The sequence below is a fragment of the Rhipicephalus microplus genome, chromosome 5, assembly GCF_043290135.1.
Source record: "Rhipicephalus microplus isolate Deutch F79 chromosome 5, USDA_Rmic, whole genome shotgun sequence".
Classification (NCBI taxonomy): domain Eukaryota; kingdom Metazoa; phylum Arthropoda; class Arachnida; order Ixodida; family Ixodidae; genus Rhipicephalus; species Rhipicephalus microplus.
The window spans coordinates 210,681,055-210,696,290 of NC_134704.1; the positions used below are offsets into that span (position 1 = coordinate 210,681,055).

General features: G+C 46.0%; 1 protein-coding gene across 1 annotated transcript in view; it reads right to left on the reverse strand.

Annotated features, from left to right (window-relative positions):
• Positions 1 to 15,236, reverse strand: part of nompB (intraflagellar transport protein 88-like protein nompB) — a 1,761,410-nt gene that overhangs the window by 404,621 nt on the left and 1,341,553 nt on the right. The gene's annotated exons all lie outside the window — the stretch shown is intronic.

Here is a 15,236-nt window from a genome sequence, read left to right on the forward strand (position 1 = left end):
GCGAGACTTTTTGCGAACCCTTCTCGACCCCTGACGACACGAGGGAGTGACTCAGGCTTTCTATTTGAAGCTTCTGGTGTGCACTCGGCGATAGGTGCGAAGAGGTTAGTCAGCGTAGCGTTGACAATTTTTGAGGGGGAGAGGTGGCATGTCCGGAGAGTCCTTTGATGTTTGTTTTCTTTTTTTACGCTGCCTTCTGGCGCATCCGAACAGCACCTGGCATTGTTGCTGTTGGTCGAATTCCAAAGCACGCACTTTCTTGAGCGCATGTTTGTGACCGTGTGACTGCTATTATCTATATTACGGTGAAGTTCGATGACGCCAGATGTAGGCAGGAACATGCAGATTTTAAAGGCCAAGCGGCTATGCAAAGAAAGGACTCTCTTTGTGCCTCTGCGCCGAAGCAGTTATCGGTCAAACAAGGGAAATATGCCTTGTTTCCCGCATCAACGGATCCAGCACGGTTTCCTGAATGGTATGAAGTAGGATGACGAGGGCAGACAGAAGGCTGACGCTGAAGACTGTGGTGTGCGACAGACATTTTGAGAGTGACAGCATCGAACGATCTTTTCTGATTACAGTGAATGGTGTAGGGAACAAGTTACCGTTTAGTTATAATTTAAAATATACACCTTTCTTTCAAAGAAATTGAAAATACCGCTTCGAATTTCAGTCATACATTTTCCCACATTTCAACGTCGGGTTCCCTTTGCAACATCGTATTGAGTATTATGCTGCGAGTGTCAAATTGTTCATTGGTGCGTTAATATTTTTTCGTTTTCACACGGAGGCGGCTCTACGCAGCTGCCTCCTGGCCGACCAACTTTGGGCCGTCAAGCAGGCACGCGGAGTGTCCGATAGGCTGGGCCTAACGGTTCCGACGTGGGAGTCGCCGATGCACGCTGACGCAGCCTTGCAGGACAACAATAAAGTTTTGCAACCAACCAACCAACTCCAATGCTAGTGGAATGCAGGCTATGAGGTAAAGGTTTTTTCGGTCTTCTGGGATGCCTCTTGCTCTCAAGAACAAATGGCATCTTTAAAATAACTCTGGTGGTTATATACTGTCAATTGTTTCTCAAATGCATTTGTTTGCGTACTGCAGCTACATTATCTATCTATCTATCTATCTATCTATCTATCTATCTATCTATCTATCTATCTATCTATCTATCTATAAAATCTCCTACTTCTCGGTGCTTTCTCAAGATCGCCCCCTTAACTTGTTGTAAGCCAAAATAGTACAGGTGGGTAAGGTCGTTTCACGAATACGACTCGCTGCTCATGACGTGAATAATGCCACGATCCCGTCGCGTACGCAGTGTAACCCTTCCCGCCAGACTTGTGACACACACCCACCAGGGGGTATATGCCACTGTGATGAGGGTATGCGCTACAGGTGATTGATAGTGAATACTGACTCGGTAAAAGCCGTATTGACAGGTGATGGACAGCTAATATCTACCCAGTAATAGCGAGAACAGACTTTTGTAATTTTAACACGCGAGCGTTAAGAAATGGCTGACATAGGCAGTGTGGACTCTTCGAATGTCAGTGTCCCAGCAGAGAAATCGAAACCAAGCATTCTGTGTGGCAATCATGCATTCTGCCGCAGAACCACACCAAGTCTCGGAAATAAATTCCTTATAGACCGTTATGTTCACGAACCGCCAACACTGGTTGCGCTTTGGCTATCCAATTTTATAAACTTTACATACGAAATCCTATGATACAGGCTATGATACAGCAATCCTATGATATCCTATGAAGGCTATATCATAGAATTGCATATGTAAAGTTTATCAAATTAGCGCTTTAACGCCAATTGTAGTTAGGTTCCGTCCGCTGAAGTGAATTTATGTCGCAGTGCACAGTCCCAGGTTGACATTCTCGCAAGCCCCAGTGCTTCATAGTTGCTTACAACTTCTAATGTTGCAAATATCCGTGTTGCTGTCAGCATCGTCATGTGACTGTAAGCAAATGATCATATAAAACATATGCGGCTCTTTAAAGTATGTCTGTGCGTTCATTTGTATATACCTTTAGCACCACTTTGTAATGTTCCGCTCAAGAAAAAAAATTACACCAGAGTCACCTTCCATCCGCATGCTTTGAACAGGAATAAATTTCAGGGTATCTGGAATCTGCCAAATTTGTTTCTTTTTTCTTTTCTTTTGTGAGCAGTGTATATCACAAAAGCCGAGGTGCATATCGTGAAGTGATATTCGTTCGGTATTTCAAAATGCAAGTTTTGTGAAAGCAATCGAGTAGTACTTATACAATAAAGCATTTGGTAAAAACACTCCGAAAGTACGGAAAAATTAATAGATGATTTCACACGGCTTGGCCTCCTAAAAGCTTCGCAGCAATTGCGGAGTGTGAAAATTTAATGTAAATGCACCCACTCGCATAGCAGCGCACCATGCGGGTGCCACCGAAAGTCATCTGCGGCAGAGTCACCTCTTAGGTTGCGCTCCACACACTAGCCAGAATATTTCTAGACACTGTACTAGAACACTGCACGGGCCCGGCCCAGCCCGTTGGCCATGTCGGGCCGGGTAAGGACTTGTTGGATCCAGCCTGGACTCAGGCCCGAATCAGGCCCTGGTCTCATTCATATACATAGCGTGCACGTGCGTCACGCAGCGCCTCTTCGTCATTACCGAAATGCGCCACCGACATGCTCGGGTACTTACCGACTCCGTCGCGTACCACTGCCATGTTGTCTCCTCGTATTTGCACCCGTTTAGTTTTGCCTCACGATGCAAGTTTGAGGGCTGCTAGTGAGGCAAGTTGATTTATTAGTCCCCGAAGAGGAAGCAGAGCTTCGGGGCGTTTCTTCGCCGAAAGTGATTACATAAAATTGAGAACGCACATTGTGATTTTCCGAAACGTACCAGCGTGTTTGGTTGGCGTGGATTAACAAAAAAACTACTCGAAAAGAACTCGGGAATATTTGCGTCTTCAGATGTAACTTTATTCCGGGTAAGTGCCATAGCCAAGCACTTACCTACTAACAGAGATAGCTAACCAAGATATTGTACATACAAAATTGTCCGCGACCACTGCGTGCACAATTAGGGTGTCAGGGAGACGGTTAAAATTGTGATGGCGATCGCGGAAATTCGGGTATTGCAAAAAAAACAGAAAATAGATGCGAAACAATATTAGTTCACTTTGAAGTATAGCCGATATGTTCAAGTTTGGGGGGGTGGTCAAGATTTCAAAAAATCGGTCAATTCCCCAACACAGTCTCTATCATTTTCAGGGACTCCGCTGTAAATTGTCATACAAAAAAGTTAAATGCAAGGTGAAAAAGGTGTCAATACATACGCGAACAACAAAAAGTGATGACTGGCATTACCACGGCACACATCACGTGAAGTCTTTATCTGCCTCGTATAATAATTTCCTCGGCTATTTCCACAAGTTTCAATCAAACAGGCTCAACATCAGCACTGTTTAAAACCCTAGGGGAAGGGGGGTACTGATACTTTAATGGCGTGGGTCGAGGCTGTCAGCTCTTTCGAATAACCAAAATCAGTGCGGGAATTGGGGAGGTTCTTGGGCCTATGGTCCTCTTTTCGTAGTTTCATTCCGAGGTTCGCCGACGTCGTGCATCTCCAAACATGTCTTCTTCAAAAAAACGACCCTTTAAACTGGACTTCCGCTTGCAACGAATTGTTCCGCCAGCTAAAGTTTTCACTGATGTCGGGGCCCATACTGCGTCACTTCGATGCGTCCTTGCCTACGGAAGTGCTTGCTGATGCTAGTTACATCGCCATCGGTGCTGTACTTGTGCAGCGTCTTCATGGAGCTGAGCACGTAGTGGCTTATGCCAGTCGTTCTTTCAACAAAGCTTGGCAGTTGTTTTTGCGGTACACAAGTTTCCACCTTATGCCTATGGATGTCCATTCACTATAGTTACCAATTGTCACGGTTTATGCTGGCTGGTGAATCTTCGTGTCCTGACTGGTCGACTGGCACGTTGGGCTCTTCGGTTCAAGGAGTACAACTTCGTCATCTCGTTCAACACTGCAAGCCGCCACGCAGATGCTGACTGTCTCTCCTGCCTTTCCCTGAAGACGACTGAGTGTGAAGAAGACAGTTTCGACAACTGTTTGGCCTCCATTTCCTCCAAATTCCTTGACTTAGGTACTTTCAAGAAAAAACAAGAAGCTGATATTACCTTGGAGCCATTACTCTCCGCGCCATTGTGTCCTCGAGCAACCAGCCGCTTTTGTGTGCGTGACGGCCTTCTATACAAGACAAATTATTCAGCTAAAGACGCACGCTCCCTTCTAGTCATCCTACAGAGTGCACAATTTGACATGCTGAAGGCCATGCACGACATCGTTGTGGACATCGTCGAAGAACTGGTTTCGCCATTCATCCCCTTATCACCCTCAGACAAATGGGCTGGTAGAACGTACGAACCGAACTCTGACTAACATGTTGGCCATGTACGTATCATCTGACCACAAGGACTGGGATGACGTTCTCCCCTTGAATTTCTATGCGTATAACACCGCCAAACTTGAGAAAACCAATTACAGTTCTTTTTACCTCCTTTACGCACGTTCACCGTTAAGCTGCATCAATTCAATTCTACCATTTGACTTCCATAGTGACTACTCTGTCTACAAGACACTCTGCCAAGCCGAAGAAGCCCGCCGTATTGCTCGTCTTTGTACTGTGGCTTCGCAACACCGATTAAAAGAAAGCTATGACAGCCGCCATCAGTCCGTCGCATACTGCAAAAGAGACTGTGTGGTTGTGGACGCCACAACGTAAACGGAGCCTATATGCGAGAAGTTTTTACCTCAATACAGTGAGCGATTCGTCATTGTTGATCGCATGAGCGATTTGACATACGTGGTAGCACGGCTGACATCAGCTGGCCCTTGGTCAAACTCGACCCAGCTGGTACATGTCGCCAACCTTAAACGGTTTCACCATAAACATTCAAAGTGATTCATACTCGCCCACCGAGCATCGCCTAGGAGCCGGGAAATGCAACGGGTATGAGCCGAGAAAGAAGAGGAGGAAGACGTGACCTGGTGCAGATACCGATGCCATTATTGCCCGACCATCAATCTCGCCCTGCTAATAAACACCCTTCGACTTTAACCATAACAATAATTATGTGGATCAGTTTGTTGTCGGGTCCGAGGTCCAATAAATACTCGTGGTAACCTTTTTTCCCAACAACTCTAAGCGGCCCTTTCCACCACATTAATAACTTCTTTTCCGTTTTTGGAAGTAAGATCAGAGTATGATCTCCAATTTCGAGCTCACGGTTCTTGCTCCCCCAACCATAGTATCCCTTTTGAGTTCTTTTTGATTGTGACAGGTTTTCATGGGTTACTTGAAACGTCTTCTTAAGCCAATTTTGAAGATCCAAGACGCAGTAATATGTTGTTCTCAATACGTCGCTGATGTGGTCACCTGTCCACATCTCCTTCAGTATGCTGAGAGGGCCTCAAACGTATCTTCCATGAATACGTTCAAAAGCCGATAACCCCATGTTAGTTTGAGGTACCTTTTTATACGCAAACAGAAGTGGTATTAGCAGCTGGTCCCATGATTTAAGATCCGCTTGGCATAGTTTACGCAGGATCTATTTCAGCGTGCTATTGAATCTTTGTACCATCCCGTTGCACATGGGGTGGTAGGTTGTCGAATTCAGATGCTTGATGGGCAGCAAGTCGTTGACTTCTCTCATCAACTAGGACGTAAAGCAGGATGCCCGATCGCATTCAATCTCATAGGCAATCCAGTGCACGAGAACATTTCCAACAGGCCTTCAGTCACCGTCGCCGAATTAGTAGCGGGCAGAGCCACTGCGTCTGGGTAGCGAGTTGCGAAGTCAACCATCGTCAGTATGCATAGGTTACCTCTGTGAGAGACTGGTTTCGAGGGTCCGGTAATGTCTACTGCTGCTCGCTCAAATAGAGTATATCTATGAGTGGCATTTGCACCTGTGGTGTCTTGCCCACTTTAATTTTTGGCTACGTTCTTTGGCATGTATCATATGATCGAACGTAGCGTTTAATTTCTTCCTGTATTCCAGGCCAATAGAACGATCCCAACATACGATCAGTTATTCGTTCTAAACCTCAATATCCTGACATCAGACTTTCGTGAGCTATCTCAAACACTTGGCTACGAAGTATACTAATACAACCAGCTGCTTCATCATTTTGCCAGAGAATAACCAGTAATAGCGGTGAGTAACCCCATTTCAGCGGTAAACAAATACCGTGTTGATCCTCTTCCAAAATAAACTTGTGCGAATTTGTCTCTGCAGGTATCCAAGGTCTTATGTTCTGCTTGCGCAGCTTTCAGCTCCTCTCTCGTCATCTTCAAAGTGTCGAACTTGAGTGTTGCTGAGTTCAACCGGGACCTTGCACTCTCGATTCCACTCAGGAAGAGCTCCTAATGTTGGCCTTGTTTCTTATATTTCACAGGGGTCGTGCTGTCCGACTCCAGCTTCGCTGCCGCTAGTCTCTTTTCTCTTGTTGAATCTGGGTCATGAGCCTGACGTGATCCGGGCACATTTCCCACGATGATATTGTATTATGGGAAGTTCATGCATTTTCCGGTGCATACGCCTGTAAAGTAGGGTGAAACAATTTCCATCATTGCTGCTGCATCCTTAATTTTGGTTCCGTTCACCAAGAACAACGTAGCCGTGGTTCCCGTAAGTGCTTCGTCTGGCACAAGAGAACAACGCACAACCATCGTGTCACTTCTCGTATTTCACAATACTGATACTGCCTTTCAAAATATGATGCCTTGCAACACTGTCATCGGTCACTTGGTCATTTTTTTTAATTTCTTGTCAAGTTTATGTTTCTTTGGTTTCATATTCACTGCGTACTCATACAAACTTTGTTCTGGCCATCATCTACCTCGTCAACTTCCTTACCGTTGTGGTTCGGCAACCATATACATGACGTTTTTCGTGTGGGGGGTGGTTTTCTTGGTGCACGCTTGACTGCCGTGCCTGAGTTTGTGACAAAACGCACAGAACGGTCGCCTTTTCCGAGATTGGCATTCTGCAGCTATGTGACCGGACTTGTCACGTACAAAACATCAAGTGGAAACCTTTGATTTGTGAACGTAGCGTGTATTAGCGCTGTACATAAAAAAAACGGACACGACACAGAAGTAGAGATAGGTAGGCGCTTACCTATCTCTACGCCTGTGTCATGTTCCTTTTTGTTATGTACTGCGATAATAAACGCCAAGTTCGTGGACGACCAACTCGCCCGATCAGGAACCCTTTGATTTCTATTTGCGTTTTTTCCTGCTGAGGGGTTCTCCGCTTTTTCTCGGAAAACCAGACAGTTTTTCTGTCGCTGAGCTTCGAGGCAGTTGTCAGCGACTTCCGCCATCTCTTTCAGCTTGCGGCAGTTTTTCTCTCTCAGAAACAGTGCCACTTTATCATGACAGCTGTTCATAAGCTGTTCCACTACCAAGAGGTTCCGAACGGCTGAGTACTCTTTTTTCGTCTTCGACACCTCCACCCATCAGTCAAAAAAACTTGTTAGCCTCGCAGCGTACTGCCCGCCCGTTTCAGCATCTTGTGGTTTGCTGTGCCGGAATTTTTCACGGTAGCCCTCTGTGGTGAACCGAAATTTTTGCAAGAGCGTCAGCTTGGCTCTGTCGTAATTGACTCTTCTAGAGACAGACGACCAAAAACCTTGTGCGGTTCTCCTCTCAAACACGAACTTAGGGCCGTAGTTCACTTGTCTTTTGTTCAATCTTCACCGGTACGAATATTCTCAAATCTCTTGAGGTACGCACATAAGTCAACCCGGTTCTCAGTAAACCCTCGCATAAAATTGTCACGATTGACGTTAGACTATGCTCGAACTTGTCAGCCATCGTCAGCCACCACTGACTCTCTAACGCCTTGAGCCTGAGCAAGTTTCAGACGCAGCTGTGAAGCCCTCTGGGCTTCGGGTTAAAGTTTTTGTTGTAACATCATCTACTCCATCTTCTCCTTGATGGCTTCGTGTTCTGCAGCCCCTTCATCTCGAGCTCGAGCCTCCGGTTCTTCTACCCAAGCTTTTAGCTCAGCTTCTTCTAGCCCCATACGCAATGCCACTTTCGCTAGATCCGAACTCATCTTTGATCGGTCTTGTATACTCTTAGCAAAATGCAATAACTCCTGCGACTAATACTGCAATAGACGGCTTTGTCCTGACACCTTGGACGCCAATGTAGCAAGCTCGTATATTTCGAGACAGAGCTTCACACGAAATGGTCGTGTTTGTGTGAAAAGAATCACGATGACACAACCATCTTCGGGACATTAACGAGGCCGGTTCTGCATGAACAAACACGATGTATTTACAGAAAATGATAAAACTATAATGGTAGTAAAGAAACAGAGCAAGTACTAATAGTGCTTAAGAAAAGCCAATTATCAAACAAAGCAAAGTATGAGTTCACCGGGGCAGCGCAGCGGTCAAGTCCCGCGAAAGGTGAGCGGCTCAACGACGCTGAGTGAAGGCACTCGATGCTTCGGTAGCACAAGGATGATGGCGCCAGTGATGGTCAGCAACGCTGCTCACCGCCAGAGTCGTTGACGTTGAACGCGCATGGCTCCTTGCTGCAACGCTGCTCACGAACGCTGGCTGAGGCTTGCTGTGGTAGACGCATGGCTCTCCAGGCAGGAACGTCCTGGCGACGTGTTGCACGCCAGGCCCGAAGTGGTAAGAAGGCTGGTTTGGCCCCTAGTACGTAGACGGCTGGTTTGGCAACAGGTGTGTGGATGGCTGGTTTAAGGTAGCAGCAGGCTCCCAAGTGGGAGCCTGCTGCTACCTCAAGTCCGGAACTCGACAGGCCACTGCTCCCGCACCCTGGTTTTTCGATCGCCAGCCACGTCTGCCCATTTTCTTCTCCTCCTTTTTCGCTCTTGTCCCTCTGCGTATAGCACCGCCGCGTGCCCCGAATCCGCATCTCGTCTTCCTCGATGGTCTCAGATGCGCGCAATACAAACGCGTCCTACACTTCAGTGTTCACTTGGCCCCTCACATACGGCCACTCATCACAATACCTACGTCTTTTTCTTTCCATCTGGGTTTTCCACATTTGAGACAGCCGTTCGCTGCCGTATGTGGCTTGAGGTGTCTTCCACGAACAACTTTGCTTGCCGCATCAGAAGGGCATACAGTGCTGCCTGAGATCATTGCGGCTCTGATGAAACCATCGAACATATTTTGTGTCAAGGCCCTCGGTACAACTGTTAGAGACAGTCCATGTCAGCAGTGTTTGCATACATTGACGACCAACTGCTTTCTGAAAAATAGGTTTTCGAATACCGAAAAGATTGAGCTTCACGCCGAAAAGGGACGAAGACCCTCCTGAAGTTTCTGCGAGCGAACCACCTCGTCGAAACTTTGTGACGTTTTAATGTTTTTGTGCGTTTTTCGCTTCCGTCCCACTCTTTTTTCTTACGTTTCTGTCTCGTATTTCCCTTTCACCAGTGCAGGGTAGCAAAACATACAGTTGCTCTGCGGTTAACTTTCCGGCAATTCCAATATATATATATATATATATATATATATATATATATTGCAATGAATATGAATACCGGACGCTCTGCTGGTAATGAAATGAAGAAGACGATGATTATCGGTGGCTGTAGTGGTAGCTCGCGCACACCGCTTGCCATTAGCCAGACCTGCCTGATAAAGCACATTTTGCCAAGCTTTGTCAGAACCTTTCTCGACGTACATCTCTATTTTATTATATATGTATATATATATATATATATATATATATATATATTAATTAATTAATTTATTTATTTATTTATTTATTTATTTATTTATTTATAACTTGCCGTGGGTAGGTTCTGATCCTGCCCACGGCAAGTTACCTTTTCACCCACTTTTCTTTCTTCTCACATTACAATTGGCCTAACAACTTCCCCTATACTTCCTTGGCATTATTGTCTGTTAGATCTCAATAATATTGTGTTGACACGAAAAACGAGCCGTTAAGTATCCACTTCTTTTCCCTATATATATATATATATATATATAAATATATATATATATATATATATATATATATATATATATATATATATATATATATATATATATATATATATATAAAGAGACATACTATGTGTATGAGAGACAGTCCGTGGATTGTGCATGGGGAAGTCCAACGGGCTTCTAACAATTGTCGTAGGTGCACTGGGAACCACGGAGCAGGCGAGGAGCACGCCGAACAGATGTTGTGGGCAACATTGATGCGACGCTTCGAGGCACTTGTGGCAACGGGCATCGATGACACCAGCGGTCACCACCGAGAAGACGGCTTAGTGAAGGCGATGCGGAGCTCGATGACGGCTCGTGCGGGTAGGCGTCATAAGCCATGCGAGATCGGTGCAGGCGTGAACGTGTGGGACGTTGACGCTGTCTACGTGCGGTGCGGGCATGGGCGCGCAGGCCAGAAGTCACTGGAACGCTGTAGAAGAGGTGGCAGAAAGGTGCGTATAAGAGAGATTGGCTGGCGGCGTGAGCTTGTGGGGTGCCTGAATGGCACCGACGCTGGCACATGTCTGTCACACCGATCTGCGCAGCACTGATGATAAAGACTGCATCGTTGATTGTCTTGAGGGGAGTGCTGATTGGCTTCGAAACCTTCGGCGCTGTCCCTAGAGATGTTCGGCAGCAAGTCGGCCTCTACAGGAGATTTTGGTTGTGCCATAATATGAGACGGCGCGTATGTGGCTACGGGACCACTCTGTTCAGCCGGTACAGGAGAACTTGGGTGCGGGAATGCCGACCATATGCTTGCGTGGCTGGTGCATCACGATCGGTTCGCTCAACCGCAGCAGAACTGGAGTGTCATCTGCATCCGTTGCAATGCTGATGGCGTGAAAGAGGGCAGCTGGTTCGGATACGGTACCACACTTGGTGTCATCGAACAGGTGACAGGCAAAGCCGATTTGGGTGTCGCATACTGCGTCAGTAGGCACCGAAGACGTCGTGTTCACTGACGTGTCCACGAGCACCAACAGGTCAACCAAAGGCCCATCTTCGGGCGGCTTACGCGTCAATACGTCATCGGAGTTGGTCGTCGTAGGACTGTCGCCTACCTCGTTGTTGTGGCATAGCGCTGGACGAGATGTGGTCGAGGGACCCGCGATGAAGGCTTGATCAGCGTAGAATAAGAAGCACCTTCCGTTTGGTCGGTTCCTTGTCGGAGGTGATGTTCAGCGCCAGAAAACTCTAGTGCGGTCCCCCGTAGTCCTTCATATGGGTGGAGGCTTCACGAGTAATACGTCAGGCGTCGTTTGTGGTGAGGTGGAAGGGCATACCCCATGACCTTAACATGAATTTTTAGAGCCAGATGCTGTCGAGCTTCAAGGCAGCCTCGCACTCTTGGAACCATGACTCAATGTCGGTGGTGCGTAACAGTTGTAGAGGCGGGTCAAAGTGTGGCCGCAAGGCGTGAGCTGGCCGGAACATGACCGCGAAGCTGAGAGGCAGCGGAGCAGCGCCGGACGCTTGTCCGTTGGTCCAAGGTCTCCATATGTTGAGGAACGAGAGACGAGACGGCGGTGCTTGAGACCATGCCGTGGTCTCGGCTTTTGTTCACATCGCGAGCGCGGATGGGTTTTCAGCTGCCGCCTCCAGCCAGGGCAGGAGCTCAGTCGTTCTGAAATTTTCGTGGTTCGTGCATCACGTGCTATGCGGTTCGCTTCTTTTCGGCGCAGCCAGTTGGCCAAATTGAGCCTGGCGCTACAAGCTCTTTTTCCTTAGAATAATATTGCATTATTTGAGAAATGCTTCTAGGCTATGTTTATTTCTACGTAGTTCGAGAGGATCTAAGTTGCATTCCCGCAACATCAGTGTGACTGATTCCTTCGGTACGTCGAAGAAATAAAGCCCGCCGCTAGTCTCTGCATTCTTTCCACATTCCTCGTAAGAGTCACTCGATGGGCACTCCAAACAACAGATGAATATTCTAGTACTGTCCTAATGAAGGTTTTAATAGCAATATATATTAGGTCGCGCGATGCATCTTCCGGTTTCTTCCTCAAAACGTTATCTATAAGCTTCTTCCATGTAAACTTTCGCGTAATTGTTAGTCCGAGTTACAAAAACTGGTTCGTATTTAAAACAATTGTTCTACAACGCTGTACAAAAAATCCTGCGTTTTTGTTTGTTGACATGTGTATGTGTATATTTAGAAATATATATTGTCATTTTTCATTTTCTACATCAGTTATCTAAATTTTTCAAACCGTTATTATTTTCACATGGTCGTTTAGTTTGGCATTTTCGGAATAGATTATGCAATCATCTGCGAAAAGTTTAACCTAAACACCCTCCTCTGCCAAGCTATTGATATCATTGACATACATGAGAAACAATAGTGGTCCCGACACAGAGCCTTGGGGCACTCCTTAAAGTACAGCTAAGAGCTCTGATAAATGGCCATTCAAATTCAGTACTAGCCTACGGTTTTTTAATTATACTTCAACAATATTTATTACAAGTTCAAATATTTCTTCAGGATGTAATTTGAAGATTTATTAAACATGAAATACTTTAAAAACGCTTTCGAGAAATCCACATACCAACCTGTTGTCTTATATCACCCGCGAAATCATGAATTGTTTCTATCAAGTGCGTCAGGGAGGACAACCCCGTCCTGAAGCCATGTTGGTAACAGTACACTAAAGCGTTCTAATTCAGAATCATGACTATGTGTTTTGCTGTTACGTGTTCTAACTCGTTGCAAGCACCGGAAGTCAGTGTAACTTGTTGCTGGTTTTCGATTGCCCCCAATAAGTACTGGAATGGCAGCTGTAGTGCGTCAATCTCGTCGCAGTGAGTGCGTTGTACAGGATTTTTTAAATGTGGTAGCTAAATGATGTTACATCCATTCTGCATATCGCTTGAGGATTACAGTTGGGGCCGCACACGACCACTCAGTATTTTCGTATTTATTTTATTAGTTACTGAAATAGCCCTGCCCTAGTCTTTTCAAGTGTTTCCATTGGGATATAAGAAAAGTAAACGTGCCAAAGCTAGATACTTGGAATGTCGCGTGTTGAACAAGGGTCGTTGGATTTTCAGCATGCTGCGGAAGCGAGGCTGCTGAAGGTCGAAATAAAAGATGCGGCAACCCTCGGTTCTCATCGTCGGCCGCGTGCCAGTGCATACCCAACGTTGCGGAGCCGGCTGAATTTGGAGTCGCACACTGTGAACCACATGCACCGTCAAATTGAACGACCATACAACAGGCTAACTACCGATATGGATAACTACCATTATGGATAGGATAGTTAAAATAGCGGAGGAGTTTTACAGAGATCTGTACAGTAGCCGAGACAACCACGACCTTAATACTATAAGAACTAGCAGTAACCCAGATTACACCCCACCAGTAATGATAGAAGAAGTCAGGAAAGCTTTGGAGAGCATGCAAAGAGGCAAAGCTGCTGGTGAGGATCTGGTAACATCAGATCTGCTGAAAGATGGAGGACAGATTGTGTTAGAAAAACTAGCCACCCTGTTTACGAGGTGTCTCCTGACGGGAAGAGTACCAGAGTCTTGGAAGAACGCTAACATCATCTTAATACATAAGAAAGGAGATGACAAGGACTTGAAGAAATACAGGCCGATCAGCTTGCTCTCTGTAGTATACAAGCTATTTACAAAGGTAATTGCTAACAGAGTAAAGAAAACATTAGAATTCAATCAACCAAAGGAACAAGCAGGATTTCGAACAGGCTACTCAACAATTTACCACATTCATACTATCAATCAGGTAATAGAGAAATGCTCAGAGTATAACCAACCACTATACATAGCCTTCATAGATTACGAGAAGGCGTTTGATTCAGTAGAAATATCAGCCGTCATGCAACACTGTGGAATCAGGGCGTAGATGAAGTATATATAAACATTCTGAAAGAAATCTACAGGGGATCAACTGCTACCATAGTGCTTCATAAAGAAAGCAACAGAATACCAATCAAGAAGGGTGTAAGGCAGGGGGACACGATTTCCCCATGCTATTTACCGCGTGCTTACAGGAAGTTTTCAGAAGCCTAGAATGGGAACAGTTAGGGATAAGAGTCAATGGAGAATACCTTAGTAACCTGCGCTTCACCGATCACATTGCATTGCTGAGTAACTCAGGGGACGAATTGCAACTCATGATCACGGAGTTAGACAAGGAGAGCAGAAAGGTAGGTCTTAAAATTAATCTGCAGAAAACGAAAGTAATGTACAACAACCTCGGCAAGGAGCAGCGCTTCGAGATAGGTAATAGTGCACTTGAAGTTGCAAAAGACTATGTCTGCTTAGGGCAGGTAATAACCGCAGAGCCGAACCACGAGATAAAAGTAACTAGAAGAATAAGAATGGGGTGGAGCACATTCGGCAAGCACTCTCATATTATGACAGGTAGATTGCCACCATCCCTCAAGAGGAAGGTATATAACAGCTGTATCTTGCCTGTACTTAGCTACGGAGCAGAAACCTGGAGACTTACAAAGAGGGTTCAGCTTAAATTGAGGGCGACGCAGCGAGCAATGGAAAGAAAAATGGTAGGTGTAACCTTAAGAGACAAGTAGAGAGCAGAATGGATTAGGGAACAAACGGGGGTTAAGGATATCATAGCTGAAATCAAGAAGAAAAAATGGACATGGGCAGGGCATGTAGCACGTAGACAGGATAACCGCTGGTCATTAAGGGTAACTGACTGGATTCCCAGAGAAGGGAAGCGGGTTAGAGGGAGACAGAAGATTAGGTGGGCAGATCAGATTAAGAAGTTTGCGGGTATAAGTTGGCAGCAGCAAGCACAGGACCGGGTTAACTGGCGGAACATGGGAGAGGCCTTTGTCCTGCAGTGGACGTAGTCAGGCTGATGATGACAACAGGCTCTAACACGCAACCTATCGATAATGAGTGGCCAAACGCGAAGTGACAACCCGTTCACAACAGCAGAAAAATGGCTCCTGTTCTAATGCCTTCTCATCTCGCCTGGCTTTGGTGAAGGTCCGTCAACGCAAGTCCCGACAAAAAAGACAAGTTCTTTCGGTTTCTGGAGGTCATCGCACGCTGATGTACCGTTCAGGAATGGTCGGTCATGCGTTCACTGCTACTTCATCAACCTGCCCTGTGCACATTCTTGGAAACCTTCCGGCGCGCACACAATAACGAAAAAACGAAAGGCGAGGAGACGAA